The 17,357-nt window shown below is 37.8% G+C and overlaps 1 protein-coding gene across 2 annotated transcripts in view; it reads left to right on the forward strand.

The window, feature by feature from the left end:
* Positions 1–17,357, forward strand: part of IPMK (inositol polyphosphate multikinase) — a 46,515-nt gene that overhangs the window by 1,077 nt on the left and 28,081 nt on the right. The window lies entirely within an intron of this gene.

Raw genomic sequence — 17,357 nt, forward strand, 5'->3', positions numbered from 1 at the left:
TTCGTGGTAGGAAACAACACCCTGCTGTTGTACTAGAATGGCACAGGGGCAGGACATTCAATTATTCCTGATCCATCTTTATATAAGATTATCGTGGCGGGTGCAATACATTTTTTGAGCTCACAGTGTTTAAAGCACAATGCGGGGCCTATCTCAGTTTATCTTGATGATGTACAGTTTGGTTTAGAAACCGTAGTTCACTTAGCTTACTCACCTTGCTTCTCGGAATCATGATTACTTGGGGAGTGCGTTAGTAAAACAGATCTTAGACCTGAAAGCCACTAGAAACAATTTGGTTTATGCTGGTAAGGTGATTTGAGTTTAGGCTAGTTAAGTAATACACTTTTAGAGGAAATAACTAATGCCGAATCTGGTTAATTGACAAGCCTTAAGTCCCACAACTGCAATGTTAGAATCAGGAAACCAAGGGTCCTGCCTCAGAGCACCAGTTGTGCACCTTGTATTGTGCTTGCACATAACTAAGAGTTTTGAAAATGGAAGAATACTTGTTCGAATGCACTGTATGTTATTTCTCGAAGAGAAGCATTTCCCACTACGTTTATCTTTGCCTTCCTTGTGTTTCAAGTTAGACCTTAATGATGTTGTCATGTCTTTGACACACTTTCTCCCCACTAAATTATGAGTTCCTCCAGTTAGGTACCCAGTCTGTTTATCCCCGAAGCCTTGTACATTCTGCTGGGTTGAACTACGGAAGGAGTGGAAAAGGGAAACGTGACCTCCCCTTCAGTACACCAGATAAGGAAGCAAACATCATTCTCAAGGTGTTTAGCATAGATGTAAGGAGATAACATTCTCAGGATGCTTGGTATATACATTCTTGAGTGTCACTTCACGTAATGAAAATTTGGGAGTTCTAAGGAATTAGGGTTAACAGGTTTATGTGCATACCAATTGATTTTCACTGATGAATTAATTGCGCTGATAATATTCCTGATACTATTCTAGAGGCCTGAAAAAAAATTGTTTCCTAAGGGTCTCTAGATTGACTTCTGTGTAAAGGAGAAGAGAGGGAAAAAATCCTAACATTAAGACAAAATCAATGATTGTCACTTAGGGTGTAACTACTGCTTATCAAAATATGTAATAAGAGCCTTTTCAGAGAGTTATCTCTGACTCATTACAAAAGTGCCTTGAATGTGACTTAAAACTACATTGCAAATAGTGGCTGAAAGAATTGGTCACCCACATTACCTAATTACAGGAGTAGTTTAGATTCTGGGGGAAGGAGTCCAAAATTTAATTTGTTGCATTCAATTTAAAATAAACTTCTTTTTTGTAGGACTTTTTTTTTTTTTTTTTTTTTGGTAAGACTAAGGGACTGTCTTTGTACAGCCAGTGCACAGTGCCTCAAACATTCTGTGCCAGCAATTTAATAAATATTTGATGAGTTTAATTCTCGGCTATTCACACAGCCTTGAGTGTAGTATTAGTGAAAGGACACCATATGATGATAATTTTCCCTATTAACAAAATCAGTAACAAGATAGTAATTCAGAGTTTAATAAGTTATGTCTTTCCAGTATAATAAACCACTTACAGTTCTTAAGTACTTTATGTATTAATAAATCACAGTTTGGTTTGGCTGTCAAGTGAAATTCTCAGAATAAACTTTCTTAAAACATTGTGTGGATATTTGCTTTTAAATTTTTTCATTGCTAGCATTAAGTAACCAGGGTTTTTTGATTTAGGATTCATATCTTACCTATTTCCAAAAAAAGAGTTGCTGGTGTGGATGAAAAAAGGGTTCTGGAAAGTAACCTCACAGGGTGATCTGATCATAATAATTGGCAGGCATGGTAGGTATATAACTTAGTAAAATATTTATTTTTGCATTTAGCAAGCCCTGTCCATGTTTTTTTCATCTAAGATTAATACACCTTTGAAATAACCAGGTTCTAGAGGGTAGATAATTTTGTTTACTGTCCTGTAATTCAGTTCTCTTCTTGCTTTCTTCCACGTTCATGTAATCATCCTTAATTTCAAAAGCATAAAAGAAACTGCGAACTGCCATTCTGTGGAGCATTTGAGATCTTGCTTCCTGGCAGTTGTCAGTTTGGGCTGAAATAAACTCTTATTAAAAATCCCTATAGGTTTGGTTGTTTCTTATATCAACATTGGCTGTGTCAGATATTAAGAACATAGAACAAATAGTATAACAGTACTTGAACAGAAAAATAGATCTTGTTATAGTTAAATGACAAGAATATTATAGTTTTGATATCTGTTATATTTTATGCTCTTTGCTGAAATCATATTTCATCAAAGTATATTGAAATCTCAGAATACAAAGTTTCTTCCCCGCCCCCCCCCCCCCCCCCCCCGCTTTCTTTAAAATTGTAAAACTAGTACATGATCTTTTAAGAAAAAAAACTGGAAGAGTAAAACAGTATGGTAGTGCCCTTCTCGCTACTTGCTCTCTCCCAAGGGTTGGTAACTGTATCGGGTGTGTCCTTTCAAAGCCTTTATTTCTGGACACATACATGAACACATAATACAATTCTGATTTGTCGTACAAACATACATATATCAACAACTTTTTGTTTCCAGTCTGTATTACATTGTGTTGTTAGTATATCCATAGTTTTGTATTAATGGTATACTTTATTTTATTTTTTAAAAAATACTTATTTATTTTTAGAGAGAGGGGAAGGGAAAGAGAAAGAGTGGAAGAGAAACATTAATGTGTGGTTGCCTCTCATGTGTCCCCTACTGGGGACCTGGCCTGCAACCCAGGCATGTGCCCTGACTGGGAATAAAACCAGTGACCCCTCGCTTCGCAGGCCCGTGCTCAATCCACTGAGCTACACCAGCCAGGGCTAATGGTATACTTTATTCTTTAAAAAATTTGTATTCTATAGTGGGGGCATAATATAATTTTTTTCCTCCAGTGTTGGATTTTTAGATTTTCATAATTTTTGCTATTGTGTTATATATTAAACATTCTTGTGTATTATAATATATCTTGCATATTGTATAACTTTTTCTATAGGAAAGTTTAACAGAAGTGTGATTGCTACCAATTTAGATTCCCAAAGCTCACCAAAGTTAGCATAAGATCCCTTTTCTTTGAATATTTAACATGTATCATTAATTTCTTTCATAAGTCCTTAAAGGTTAAGGCAAATATCTGAAATCTGGTATTTGTGTCCTGATCCAATTTAGGATATAGAATGAGGTAGTATGTAGGGAATGGGGATTTAAACTGATAACTGTTTTTTGGGGAAAACCCAGAACTTTTTCGGTTTACTGGCCTATTTTATTAGATATCCTCCAAAACTTAATTCACTTAAAATAATTTCAAACTTACAGAAAAGGTGCAAGAACAATACAGAGAACTTAACTTTTTTCTGAATTTTTGATTTTGCATTTATTTTTTTCCTGAACTATTTCAGAATAGGTTGTATGTCCCTTTATGCATTAATACTTAAGTGTATATTTCTGTGACCACAGCACATTTATAAAATACGGGAAATTTAATAGTGATAGAATGCTTTTATCTGTAGTTCATATTCTAATTTTGTCAACTGTTTCAATAATGTATCATATTTGTTTTTCTTGCCACAGGATCCAGTTTATGATCATTTATTGTGTTTAGTTGTCATATCCCTTAGAATCCTATAATTTATTTCAGCTTCTCAGCCTTTCTTTGTCTCGTATGACTTGCCATTTTTGGAGAATATAGGCTAGTTATTTTATGAGGTATTCTTTAATTTCTATTTCTGATGGGTTCTCATGATGAAATTTAGGTAGTGAAATTTTGGTTGGAACATTATACACTTGTGCCCTACTTAAGTCATATCTGGAGGCTCACAATATCTATCTGCCCATAATTAATTTTAATAATCTGGCCCAAGTTTGGTCGGGCTTCTTCAGGATATAGTTAACATTTTTCCCCTTGTAACCAATAAGCATCTGTGGGGAGAAATTTTATTTTTATTTATTTATTTATTTATTTTTAAATATATTTTATTGATTATACCATTACAGTTGTTCTATTCCCCCCTACATTCCCCTCCATCCTACACACCCCCTCCCCCACCATTCTCCCCCCCCTTAGTTTATAACCATGTGTCTCAAGTTCTTTAGATTCTATATTTCCCCCACTATTCTTGCCCTCCCCCCTATCTATTTTCTACCTACCCTCTATGCTATTTTCTGTGCCTTCTCCCCCCTTCTCCTCCTCCCACTCCCCTGTTGCTAACCCTCCATGTGTTCTTCATTTCTATGGTTCCACTCCTGATCTAGCTGTCCTCTTGGTTTGCTTTTGTTTTAGGTGTGGTTGTTAATAACTGTGAGTTTGCTGTCCTTTCACTGTTCATATTTTTCATCTTCTTTTTCTTATATAAGTCCCTTTAGCATTTCATATAATAAGGGCTTGGTGATGATGAACTCCTTGAACTTGACCTTATCTGAGAAGCACTTTATCTGTCCTTCCATTCTAAATGAAAGTTTTGCTGGATAAAGCAATCTTGGCTGTAGGTCTTTGGATTTCATGACTTGGAATACTTCTTTCCAGCCCCTTCTTGCCTGTAAGGTCTCTTTTGAGAAATCTGCTGACAGTCTGATGGGAACTCCTTTGTAGGTGACTGTCCCCTTATCTCTTGCTGCTTCTAGGATTCTCTCCTTCATTTTAGTCTTGGCTAATGTAATTATGATGTGCCTTGGTGTGTTCCTTCTTGGGTCCAACTTCTTTGGCACTCTGTGAGCTTCCTGGATTTCCTGGAAGTCTGTTTCCTTTGCCAGATTGGGGAAGTTCTCCTTCATTATTTGTTCAAATAAGTGTTCCACTCGTGGCTGTTTCTTTCCCCCTTCTGGAACCCCTATAATCAGGATGTTGGAACGTTTAAAGATGTCCTGGAGGTTCCTAAGCCTCTCCTCATTTTTTTTGAATTCTCATTTCTTCATTCCTTTCTGGTTGGATGTTTCGTTCTTCCTTCTGGTCCACTCCGTTAATTTGAGTCCCAGTTTCCTTTCCATCGCTATTGGTTTCCTGGACATCTCCCTTCATTTCAATTAGTTTAGCCTTCATTTGTTTGTCTAATTTGTGACTATAATCAACCAGTTCTGTGAGCATCCTGATAAACAGTGTCTTGAATTGTGCTTCTGAGAGGCTGGCAATTTCTCGGTTGCTGAGAGTTATCGGCTCTGGGACTTTGAGTTCTTGCGCCATCTTTTGGGCTGTTTGTGCCTGTTCTGTAGCAGGATCAGAGCCCTAAAGTGTTCACCAGAGCAGGGCAACTAAGTCGCTGAGTTGTGACGTTGTATGTGGGGGCAGGGTCAATGAGGAGCAATGGTGTCCTGTTTGCTGCCTCCTGCTGCGGCCCCTACAGGAGCGGCACTGCCACCGTCACCAGGGCCCGTGTGTTTTGTTCCACTGCAGGTGAGTGTGCCACCGCCATCAGCCCTCGCCCCCTGGGGCCTGCGTGGTCCGTCTCACTGTGCGAGAATGTGCGACCACGGTCAGTCTGCCCCACACGCTGACTGGGTCCACTGCGCACCTAGGTCAGGGATCTTTTCTACCCGACCTTGCTCCGCTGCTGGCTCTGCCCCTCTTACCGTGCCGGTTGAATGGTTAGTTGTTGTCGGTCTTCCGTATAATTCAATTTTCTGTCCTTTGGTTGTGTCTTTGTTCTCCAAACCTTTGTTGTATTCAAACTTGGTTGTGGGAGAAGGCACAGTGTTTCCACCTATGCCTCCATTTTGGTGGAAGTCCGGGAGACATTTTAATTTTAAGATCACATAGTCATCTGGATCCTCGTCATACTTCATCCCTAGGTTTCCATCTATTGATGATTCTTGCCCAAGATGGTCTTTACACTGATAGTGGAAAAATTATGATTTTTCTTACAGTCTACCACTCCATCTAATTTAACAATCAGGATTCTCTTAGAAGAAATAGCCCTCCCTTTACTTCTGTGTATGTATGTCCTTATATGTGATTAGTTTGGACTCATGGATTCTTACTTTATGTATATATATATATATATATATATATATATATATTAAAGTTTTTATTTATTTATTTATTTATTTATCTTTAGAGGGGAAGAGAAGGAGAGAAATATCAATATATGGTTGCCTCTCGTGAGTCCCTTGCTGGGAACTGGCCTGCAACCCAGGCATGTGCCCTGACTGGGAATTGAACTGCGATCGTGTGGTTTGCAGGCCCGCGCTCAATCTACTGAGCTACACCAGCCAGGGTGGATTCTTACTTTATAAAGTGTCATGACCCATTATAGAACTACTCATTTTACTGTTCAAATTGTTCCAAATTTGGTCAGTGGCATTTATTTTCTGTCTCAAGTTATTTTAGACTCATCTCTTTCCAACTCTAGAACCAGACAGTTCTCCAAAGGTTTTGGTTCATTTTGAGTGGGAAATGATGTTTAGAAACCAAGATCTGGCTGCTAGGTGTGCTCATTACCATTGAAATGTCATTGCTTCTAGGCATTTTCAGTGGCTGTAATTAAAAAGTATGTGTAAATATTTTAAAGTTATAATTTTATACTGATATTTTCCTTTTTATTTTAACTCCAGAGTTTTTTCTGTTCTGATTCTAAATTCTTATTTTCCATCTATCTCAGTATGAACCCTTGTTCTCCACAATGTTAATACATGTGTTTCTTGCTTAATCCTATAATTTTTAGAAATTCTCTTCCCATACTGCTGCAGAAAACAAACCTAGATAAGGCGTTCAAGATGAGATTCCCTTATATTAAGGGTATGAGGGCGGTTGCAAATTCTTAAAAAGTTATTTGGTTTAGGGCTTTTTGGGGTTTTATTTTTACCACCTTCTTTGACAGTTTCTTCTGAAGTACAGTTGGATTCATTTGTTTCCGCTTAAAATGAGTTCCTTTTGTTCATTCTTTTTATATTGTTATTTTCATCACATCTGTATTTATTTATTTATTTTTTATTTTATTTATTTATTTGTTTTTAGAGGGGAAGGAGAGAGGGAGAGAAACATCAATGTATGGTTGCCTTTTTTGTGTGTGTTCCCTGCTGGGAGTTGGCCTGCAACCCAGGCATGTGTCCTGACTGGGCTTTTGTTCATTTTTATTTAGCTAGATATTTTTGAGTGCCTATAAAAAAAGTCATACTTTACAGAAAGGATTTATCAGAAGTGTAACAACATTCCCTTCTATTCTACACCATTCCTCAGCATCCTTTGTAGGTAACCAATTTTATTGTTGGGTGTTTTGTTGGGTATTTTTTTTGTTTGTTTGCTTTTTATTTTTCAGTTCTGTTTTTTGTTGCAAAAATAAGCAGATCTGTGTAAGTTTTCTGATTTCCATTTCTGATACAGAAAACAGTGTGCTATATATACTGGTTTGTGCTTTGCTTTTTTAACTAATGTTCTGTCCTAGAAGTCAGTAATATTTTTTCTGGAGAGCTTTGTCATCTTTTGTACACCTCATGTGTATGTGAACGATGGAGTGCAACTTGTTCAACAGAGTTGTACTCCATTGTCATATGTACCACATATTTCCAGTCAGCTCTCTAGATTTGCTTTTGGACTTCTGTTTATTTGCACTGATTTATTTGTTTATATTAGCAATAATATCTCACTGTTTTAATTAAAGTTGATTTAGAATAAGTCTCATACTGAAGAGCAAGCATTATACTTTGTTTTTCAAGATTGTCTTGACTTTTTCTGGCCCTTTGAATTTCCATATAGATTTTTAAATCAACATGTCATTTTTCCCAAAAATTCGATAAGATTTTGTATCTGTTTTGAATCTATATATTGCTTTGGTGGAAATTGATTTTTTAAATAATATTAAGTCTTCCAATACTTGAACATGGTATATGTCTCCATTTATGTAGGCTTCCTTTAATTTCTCTTACTTATAGTTTTCAGTGTAGAGGTCTTCTATAATATTCAATAGATTTTTCCTCCTGGGGATTGTACTGCCTTTATAAAGATTTTTTTTTGGAAAAATTTCAAAGTTACAGAAGTGTCACAAGAATGGCACAATGAACTAATATACCATTTATCTAGATTTACCTATTAATATTTTGCCACATTTGCTTTATCATTCTCTTGTGGTATATGATAATGATTTTGCAGAACCATTTAAGACTAAATTTTATGCATCATGATTCCTTTCCTCTCAATAGTTAAGTATGTAACTCCTAAAATTAAGCATGTTTTCTTAATCATGGTAAAATGATCAAATTCAGAATATGTAACATTTTGGCTTTTGTCATTATCCTGTATCTTTTTTTTAAAGGGCTGTATTTATTTATTTACTGTACAGAGGGGGAGGGATGGAGAAAGAGGAAGAAAAACATTGATTAGCTGCCACCTGCACATCCCCAAGCAGGGTCCTGGCCCACAACCCAGGCATGTGTCCTGACCGGAAATTGAATTAGTGACTTTCTGCTTTTTGGGCTACATCCAACTGAGCCATATTGGCCAGGGCTATATCTTTTTATAGCATTTTTCCCCCATTCATGACTACACATTGCTTTTAGTTGTTATGACTCCTTAGTTGCCTATCATTTGGAGCAGTTTTTTATATTTACTTTCCATAACCATGGTTATTTGAAGAATATAGGCATATGGGATTTTGGAATATCGTTTAAGTTTCATTGGATTCATATGCATGCATTTTTGGTAAAATACAGTATTATGTTGTATTCTTGGAACATTGTAAGACACAGCATGTCATTTGCATTACTGGTGATGTAGCTTTGATTTCCTGGTTAAGTGATGTCTGCCAAGTTTTCTACTGTAAAGTTTTCTTTTTTTCTGTTGTGATTAAATAATTTAGGGGAATACTTTAAGACTGTTAAATATACTGTTCCTCATCAAAGTTTTCACTCAGTGTGAAAAGCATCCATTGACAACTTGACCATCTCACTTACTGCTAATATAGTTGCAAAATATTCAAACTTATTCCTGTTATATTTATTAGATGGTATTCTCCTTTAAGGAATAGTTTTCCTTCTCTCCCTCCCTCTCTCTCTCTTTCACTTTGATTGATTAATGCATTCATTATTAGGTTTGACTAATGGAATTTTCAAACTTCCATGTGTGGATCTTAGCTATTATTGTTGCTGCTTATTTTGATGCTCATGTTGTCCCAGATTTAGGCAATACGAACTTTTTCAAGCTGGATCCTGTGTCTTCTAAACCTTTCCCATTTTTTTTCTTTGAAAGCATTTTCTCACTTTCTGTCATAAAAAGACGTGCAATGTTCATCTTGTACCTTCCCTGCCCCAGCCCTGGAATGAGCCATTTTTCCTTCAAGAACCTGCTTCCTTTAGGGGTAAATGATGTTTAAAGATCAAGATCTGAGCACTAGGTATACTATTGCTTCCTGTGTGTTGTTGTTCTTAATCCTTTCACTAGATTGGACTAAAATACATAACTCAATAGTTTGAGTTCATACATATACCTGTAATTTAAAGCTAATCCCACAGGGTTATTCTTTCCTTCTCCCATTCTGTATTTGTACCTACTTTTTTTTTTTCATTGAGAAACTCTGTCTCTTTAAAACATCAATATATTTACTCATTTTGAAATATTTAAATGAATCTTGCATTCCTGGAATAAAGTCCACGTGGTGTGATAAGTAAGCCTGTATATATTACTGAATTAGGTTTACTAATTTTTTTTTAGAGATTTCTGTGACTTTGTTAATTTGAGGTAATGGTCTTTAATTTTCTTTTAAGCCTTTCTTGGAGTTTTTAAAAATCAAGAATATTCTGGTTTCATAAAATGTACAGTGGGACTTCTGGTCAAGATGGAGGCATGGGTAAACACATTATGCCTCCTCCCCCAAACACAGAAAGAATTATAGCTACACTTCAAAACATTCTGTGGCCTTACCACCCTGAACGCATTCAGTCTCGTCCGATCTCGGAAGCTAAGCAGGGTCAGCCTGCTTAGTACTTAGACTGGGGACAACTACACCTCAAAACAAGTAACTCCCAGAATAGGCAGGAAATTGAGCTTTATGGAAGTCTGACAACCAAGGATTTAAAGAAGGTACGTTCATCCAGATGGGTGATTTCTCAAAAGAAACTTTGCAGGCCAGAAGGGAATGGCAAGAAGTATTCAAAGTGAACAGCAAAGACTTGCAACCTAGAGTACTCTATTCAGCAAAGCTATCATTTAGAATGGAAGGGCAGTTAAAGTGCTTCCCAGACTAAAGCTAAAGGAGTACATCATCAAACCATTATTACAGGAAATGTTAAAGGGATTTGTTTAAGAAAAAGGATAAAAAATATGAATATTAAAATGGCAACAAATTCACAACTATCAGCTGAATCTATAAAAACAAACTAAGCAAACAGCTAGAACAGGAATGGAATCATAGATGCCAAGGTTCACGAGGTTCAAGGTTCATTGTTATTTTCATTATGGTCAGAAAATATCTGTGTGGTTTTAATTCTTTTTTATTTTAGCTTGTTCTTTTTTTTTTTGTAGTCCAGCATAAGGTCAGTCTTGGTAGATGTTCTACTTGTACAGGAAAAAATCATATAATTTGTTGGATGTAGCATTCTGCATCAGTTGTTTGATAGCGTTCAAGTTTTATATATTACTACTAATGTTCCTTATAGTTTATCAGTTGTGAGAAAGTAATTGTGAGTTAATCTGTCTTTCCTCTTCTTTCAGTTTTTGTTTCGTGTATTTGGAAACTTATTAGTACACACATTTAAGATCATGTTTTTCAGCTGTTTTTTTAAATATATTTTATTGCTTATGCTATTAAAGTTATCCCATTTCCCCTCCTTCATTCCCTTCCACCCTGTGTACCCCTCCCGCACATTCCCCCCTTTAGTTCATATCCATGTGTCATAAGTTCTTTAGCTTCTACATTTCCTATACTATTCTTGCCCCCGCCCCCATCTATTTTCTACCTACCATCTTTGCTACTTATTCTCTGTACCTTTTCCCCCCTCTCTCCCTCTTCCACTCCCCTGTTGCTAACCCTCCATGTGATCTCCATTTTTGTGGTTCTGTTCCTGTTCTAGTTGTTTCCTTGGTTTGCTTTTGTTTTAGGTGTGGTTGTTAATAACTGTGAGTTTGCTGTCCTTACACTGTTAACCCTAACCTTTGCTGGGTAGAGCAATCTTGGATGTAGGTCCTTGCCTTTCATGAGTTGGAATACTTCTTTTCAGCCCCTTCTTGTCTATAAGGTCTCTTTTGAGAAATCAGCTGACAGTTTGATGGGAACTCCTTTATAGGTTACTGACTCCTTATCTCTTGCTGCTTCTAGAATTCTCTCCTTAATTTTAATCTTGGGTAATGTAATTATGATATGTCTTGGTGTGTTCCTCTTTGGGTCCAACTTCTTTGGGATTCTCTGAGCTTCCTGGAAGTCTATTTCCTTTATTGTTTGTTCAAATAACTTTTCCATTTGTTGCTCTTCCTCTTCCCTTTCTTGTACCCCTATAATTTGGATGTTAGAACATTTAAAGATGTCCTGGAGGTTCTTAAGCCTCTCCTCATGTTTTTGTATTCTTGTTTCTTCATTCTTTTCTGTTTGGCTGTTTCTTTCTTTCTTCTAGTCCACTTCATTGATTTGAGTCCCAGTTTCCATTCTGTCACTATTGGTTCCCTGTACATTTTCCTTCATTTTGCTTACTGTAGCCTTCATATTTTCATCTAATTCACGACCAAATTCAACTAATTCTTTGAGCATCCTGATCACCAGTGCTTTGAACTGTGCATCTGATATGTTGGATATCTCTTTGTTGCTTAGTTGTATTTGCTGTGGAGCTTTGATCTGTTCTTACCCTTGGGCTTTTTTTTTTTTTTTTTTTTTTGGTCTTGTTGCGTAGTGAGGGGTAGGGCAGAGCCTTAGGTGTTCATCAGGGTGGGGCAACCCAGTCACTGGGTTGTGAAGCTGTATGTGGGGGCAGGGTTGAGAGGGAACAATGGCACTTGGCTCCACTCTCATATTTCAGTCCCCTCTGCTGTTTCCCATAAGCAAATTGGGCCCTTCTGGTGCTGATTCCTGGGTAGGTGAGTTCGCGTACATTCTAGGACCACGTGGGTCTCTCCAACGAACTCTCCCTTGAGGCTGGGAGTCTCTCCTGGCACCTCAACCCCCACGGGTGTTTTCAATAGGCATTTTGAGGTTTTATTTCCCAGTGCTGGGGCCCTGGATTGCGCAGTCTGTCTTGCTCCACAGTTTGACCTGGTTTATCTGTGCTCGAATGTGTGACCGCTGGGTCAGCCAGCCGTCTTGTGCGCCTCACTGGGTCTGCTTGCTGCCACCCGGTACCTGGGCTTAGCCTGCTGCCCTCTTGCGGGCCTGGGGTCTGAAAGCCACTGCTTTTTTTTTTTTTTCTGCCGGGACCCCTCTCCTATTGGCGCCTGGCTCTGCCCTTCCTACCCGTCTAGATGAATGTGTCTATTTTAACTTTTTGGTTGTCAGACTTCTGTACAGTTCAATTTTCTGTCAGTTCTGGTTGTTTTATTGTTTCTAAATTTTTGTTGTCCTTATTTTGGTTGTGTGAGGAGGCACAGTATGCCTGCCTATGCCTCCGTCTTGGCTGGAAGTCAAGATCATTTTGTTTTAATGAATTAACCTTAACATTATGAAATGTTCCTCTTTACATGTGGTAACATTCATTTTTTTGAACTCTGTGGCTGATATTAATATAGTCTGATATATAAGATTAATATAACAACTTCCTTATGAATAGTAATTTCTAGCATATCTTTTTTATATGTAAAATACCTAGGAGGGTTTTTTTTCTATTTGGGATTCTATGAGTGTCTTGGTTCTGTATTTTAATGTTTTTCATTAGCTTTAGAACATGTCAACCATTGTTGTCTTAAGTATTTCTTCAAACACTTTGTTTTTAGATTTTTTCTGGTATTTTTCAGTAACTTGTTTACATAACTTAGATTTTAAAGAATATGTAATTATTTTTGTCACATATGTATTTTCTTATGTCAGGTACTTATCTAATAATAAAAGCAGTGTGTGTTTATTATAGAAATTTCTGGAAAAAGTTACAAAAAAAAGTAAAACCTACCTAGAATGTTCCATCCACAGATAGAAAAGTTAACATGCATTCATTTTACATAGTCATAATCCAACTTAATACACAAGGTGTTTTTTTTTTATTGTGGCAAAAAAACACAACATAAAATTTACGTTCCAACCATTTAAAATTGCTTTAACTTTATTTTTTTCTTATTCTACCCATTTTTAAGTTGCATGTTTTTGTGCAACAAATCTCTGGAACTCTTCATCTTGCAATACTTAAACTCTGTAATCATTGTGCAACAAATCTTCCTTTCTCTCTTCCCCCAGTCCCTGGAAACCAACATTGTAATTGCTATTCCTAAGAATTTAACTACATTAAATGCCTCATGTAAGTGGAATCATGGCAGTATTTGTACTTTTGCAACACAAGTTTGGCTTGTTTCACTTAGCATATGTCTTCAAGGTTCCTCCATGTTGCAACATATAAAGTAATTTCCTTCTTTAAGGCAGAATAATATTCCGATAAATTATATACCCCTTGTAAAAAATCCATTTCATCTCTTGGTGTCCGTTAGGTTGCTTCCACTTCTTGGCTGTTGTGAATAATGGCTGCAAAGAACAGGGGTGTAGCTGTTTCGGCAGGGGTGGGGGGATGTAAACGATCATTTTCTCAGATCGCTGCTCCACAAATCTTGGATACTTGCTTGTGATTTTTTTCCACTTTTTTTAAAAAATATATTTTATTGATTATACCATTACAGTTGTTCTATTCCCCCCCTCCTGCACACTCCCTCCCGCACACTCCCTCCCCCACCATTCTCCCCCCCTTAGTTTATAACCATGTGTCTCAAGTTCTTTAGATTCTATATTTCCCCCACTATTCTTGCCCTCCCCCCTATCTATTTTCTACCTACCATCTACGCTATTTTCTGTGCCTTCTCCCCCCTTCTCCTCCTCCCACTCCCCTGTTGCTAACCCTCCATGTGTTCTTCATTTCTATGGTTCCACTCCTGATCTAGCTGTCCTCTTGGTTTGCTTTTGTTTTAGGTGTGGTTGTTAATAACTGTGAGTTTGCTGTCCTTTCACTGTTCATATTTTTCATCTTCTTTTTCTTATATAAGTCCCTTTAACATTTCATATAATAAGGGCTTGGTGATGATGAACTCCTTGAACTTGACCTTATCTGAGAAACGCTTTATCTGCCCTTCCATTCTATATGAAAGCTTTGCTGGATAGAGCAGTCTTGGATGTAGGTCTTTGGATTTCATGACTTGGAATACTTCCTTCCAGCTCCTTCTTGCCTATAAGGTCTCTTTTGAGAAATCCACTGACAGTCTGATGGGAAGTCCTTTGTAGGTGACTGTCCCCTGATCTCTTGCTGCTTCTACAATTCTCTCCTTCATTTTAATCTTGGCTAATGTAATTATGATGTGCCTTGGTGTGTTCCTTCTTGGGTCCAACTTCTTTGGCACTCTGTGAGCTTCCTGGATTTCCTGGAAGTCTGTTTCCTTTGCCAGACTGGAGAAGTTCTCCTTCATTATTTGTTCAAATAAGTGTTCCACTCGTGGCTGTTTCTTTCCCCCTTCTGGTACCCCTATAATCAGGATGTTGGAACGTTTAAAGATGTCCTGGAGGTTCCTAAGCCTCTCCTTGTTTTTTTTGAATTCTCATTTCTTCATTCCTTTCTGGTTGGATGTTTCGTTCTTCCTTCTGGTCCATTCCATTGATTTGAGTCCCAGTTTCCTTTCCATCGCTATTGGTTTCCTGGACATGTCCCTTCATTTCAATTAGTTTAGCCTTAGTATTTTCCTCTAATTTGTGACTGTAATCAACCAGTTCTGTTAACATCCTGATAAACAGTGTCTTGAACTGTGCTTCTGAGAGGCTGGCAATTTCTCGGTTGCTGAGAGTTATCGGCTCTGGGACTTTGAGTTCTTGCGCCATCTTTTGGGCTGTTTGTGACTGTTCTGTAGCAGGATCAGAGCCCTAAGGTGTTCACTAGAGCTGGGCAACTAAGTCGCTGAGTTGTGACGTTGTATGTGGGGGTGGGGTCAACGAGGAGCAATGGTGTCCTGTCTGCCGCCGGGGGCCCCCACCGGTACCGCAGCTGCCACCGTCACCGGGCCCACGCATTTCGTCCCAGTGCACCTGAGTGTGCCACCACAGTCAGCCCTCGCCCCCTGGGGCCTGCGTGGTCCGTCTCACTGTGCGCGAATGTGTGACCAAGGTCAGTCTGCCCCACACCCTGACTGGGTCCGGGCTGCCTGCGCGCCTAGGTCGGGGGATCTTTTCTGCCCGACCCTTCTCTGCTGCTGGCTCTGCCCCTTTTACCGCCCCTGTTGAACAGTTAGATGTAGTCAGACTTCCGTATAATTCAGTTTTCTGTTCTTTGGCTCTGTCTTTGTTCTCCAAACTTTAGTTGTATTCAAACTTGGTTGTGGGAGAAGGCACAGTGTTTCCACCTATGCCTCCATCTTGGCGGAAGTCCCCCACTTTTTTTCTTCTTTATGTTTCAATTTGGATAATTTGTGTTGACTTGTCATCAAATTCACTGATTCCTTCCTCTGTTGTTTACTCATGAGCCCACAGAAGGCGTTTTTTGAGTGTTACCTCATTTATTTCCTTTTTTTTCTTTAAGCTTAGTTTTTTAAAAATTATTTTTAGGGGGAGGATAGGGGAGAAAGAGAGAGGGAGAGAAACATTAATGTGTGGTTGTGTCTCGCATGCCCCCTGCCGAAACCCTACTGCACCCCAAGCGTGTGCCCCAAAGAGTCACAGGCCAACTCCACTGAACCACACCAGCCTGAGCTCATTTTTTATTTCTAATGGTCCACTTGACTCTCAAATTTTCTGTCTGCTGAAATTCCCCATCCTTTCATGCAGTTTTTGCCTTTTCTATTATAATCTTTAAAATATTAATCATGCTTATTTTAAGCTCCTCTGATCATTTATAACATCAATATCATCTCAAACTGGTCTGTCCATTGTATTAACTCTTAACAGTGATTTTTTTCCCTCTTTTTTATATGTCTTGTAACTTTTATACAAATTTTGGACATGTTGTATAGCACTGAAGCAACTTATGCAAACAGTATTTTCGCCTGAAATTAAAACGCCTCTTCTGCTAGGCTGTTAATGTTGGTGATTAAACTAATCTAGTCAGTAGTAGAGCCAAGTTTGAATTTGTTATTGTTATGGTTACCTTCTGTTATGGACTGAATGTTGTGTTCCTTAAAATTCAAAGGTTAGGGGGAAAAAAAAGACAAGCCTCAGTATGATTGTATTTGGAGATAGGGCCTTTATGGAGGTAATTAAGATTAATGAAGCCACAAGGGCTGGGGCATGATCCAGTAGGATTAGTGTTGTTACAGAAAGAGACCGGAGAGTGTGCTCATTCTTGCTCTCGCTCTCTTCTCCCCCTCCCACTCCCTCCTTCTCTCATTTCCTTTTCCCCCCACACAGATGTGAGGACAAAGTAAGGAGGCTACAAGGTAGAAAGATAGCTCTCACCAGGAGCCAACTTGGCTGGCACCTTGATCTGGGACTTCTTGCCTCTAGCACTGTGAGAAAATAGGTATTTATTGTTTAAGCCACATATCTATGGTGTGTTGTTACGGAAGACTGGGTATAGACTAATAAACCTTTAGTGCACCATGGGGTCGAAATTCCTTGGTTGTTATTTTACGTTTAGAGTGAGGCTGGTTTGTGAAAGGATTTTTTTTAGTATTCTTGTTTAACTCTTTGTTTTAGGTCTTTTAAAAAATTTCTATTTCTCTCCTGAAATACCTCATTTATTCAGCATTTATATTCACTTTTCTATAATTTTTACATATTTATAATTGTTGTTCTAACATCCACATTTATAGTTAAAATTACTTGATCAAAGAAAAATTACTTGATTAGCTTCTATGTTTGTCAGTTGACTGTTTTCTCTTTATTATGCATCATATTTTGTTGGTATTTTGGATATATCTTTTATTTTTTATTGGATTTTCACATTTTATTTAAGGAACAGTGAGGAATAAAATGTACTGTTTTTAGTTTTGTTCCACAAAGAGTGAAAGACCTTTACTTTGTTAGGGTAAGATGCTTATAGGTCATATTCTTTCTAGAATTTTGGTTAAGCTGATCCTGGGCTGTAGTCTTAGATTCAGTGTATCTGTTACTGGCTCAGTCTTCCAAGATGCTTTTTAAAATTATTTTTTACAGTTATTCAGCTGGGAGGGATTTGTCTTCAGTTTAAGATACTGTTGGTTTACATTTGAATCCTTGAATTCATGTCATAGGGATAATGCCTGAAATTACCATCTTCTCTTCCATCCACTTCTCTTCTCTTCCACTCTTTTTGAAAACTTATATGGGTGTGTTGCAGAGTGAGTC

This window comes from Sturnira hondurensis, unplaced genomic scaffold (genome assembly GCF_014824575.4).
Source record: "Sturnira hondurensis isolate 20B ecotype Veracruz unplaced genomic scaffold, ASM1482457v3 Scaffold0014302, whole genome shotgun sequence".
NCBI classification, from domain to species: domain Eukaryota; kingdom Metazoa; phylum Chordata; class Mammalia; order Chiroptera; family Phyllostomidae; genus Sturnira; species Sturnira hondurensis.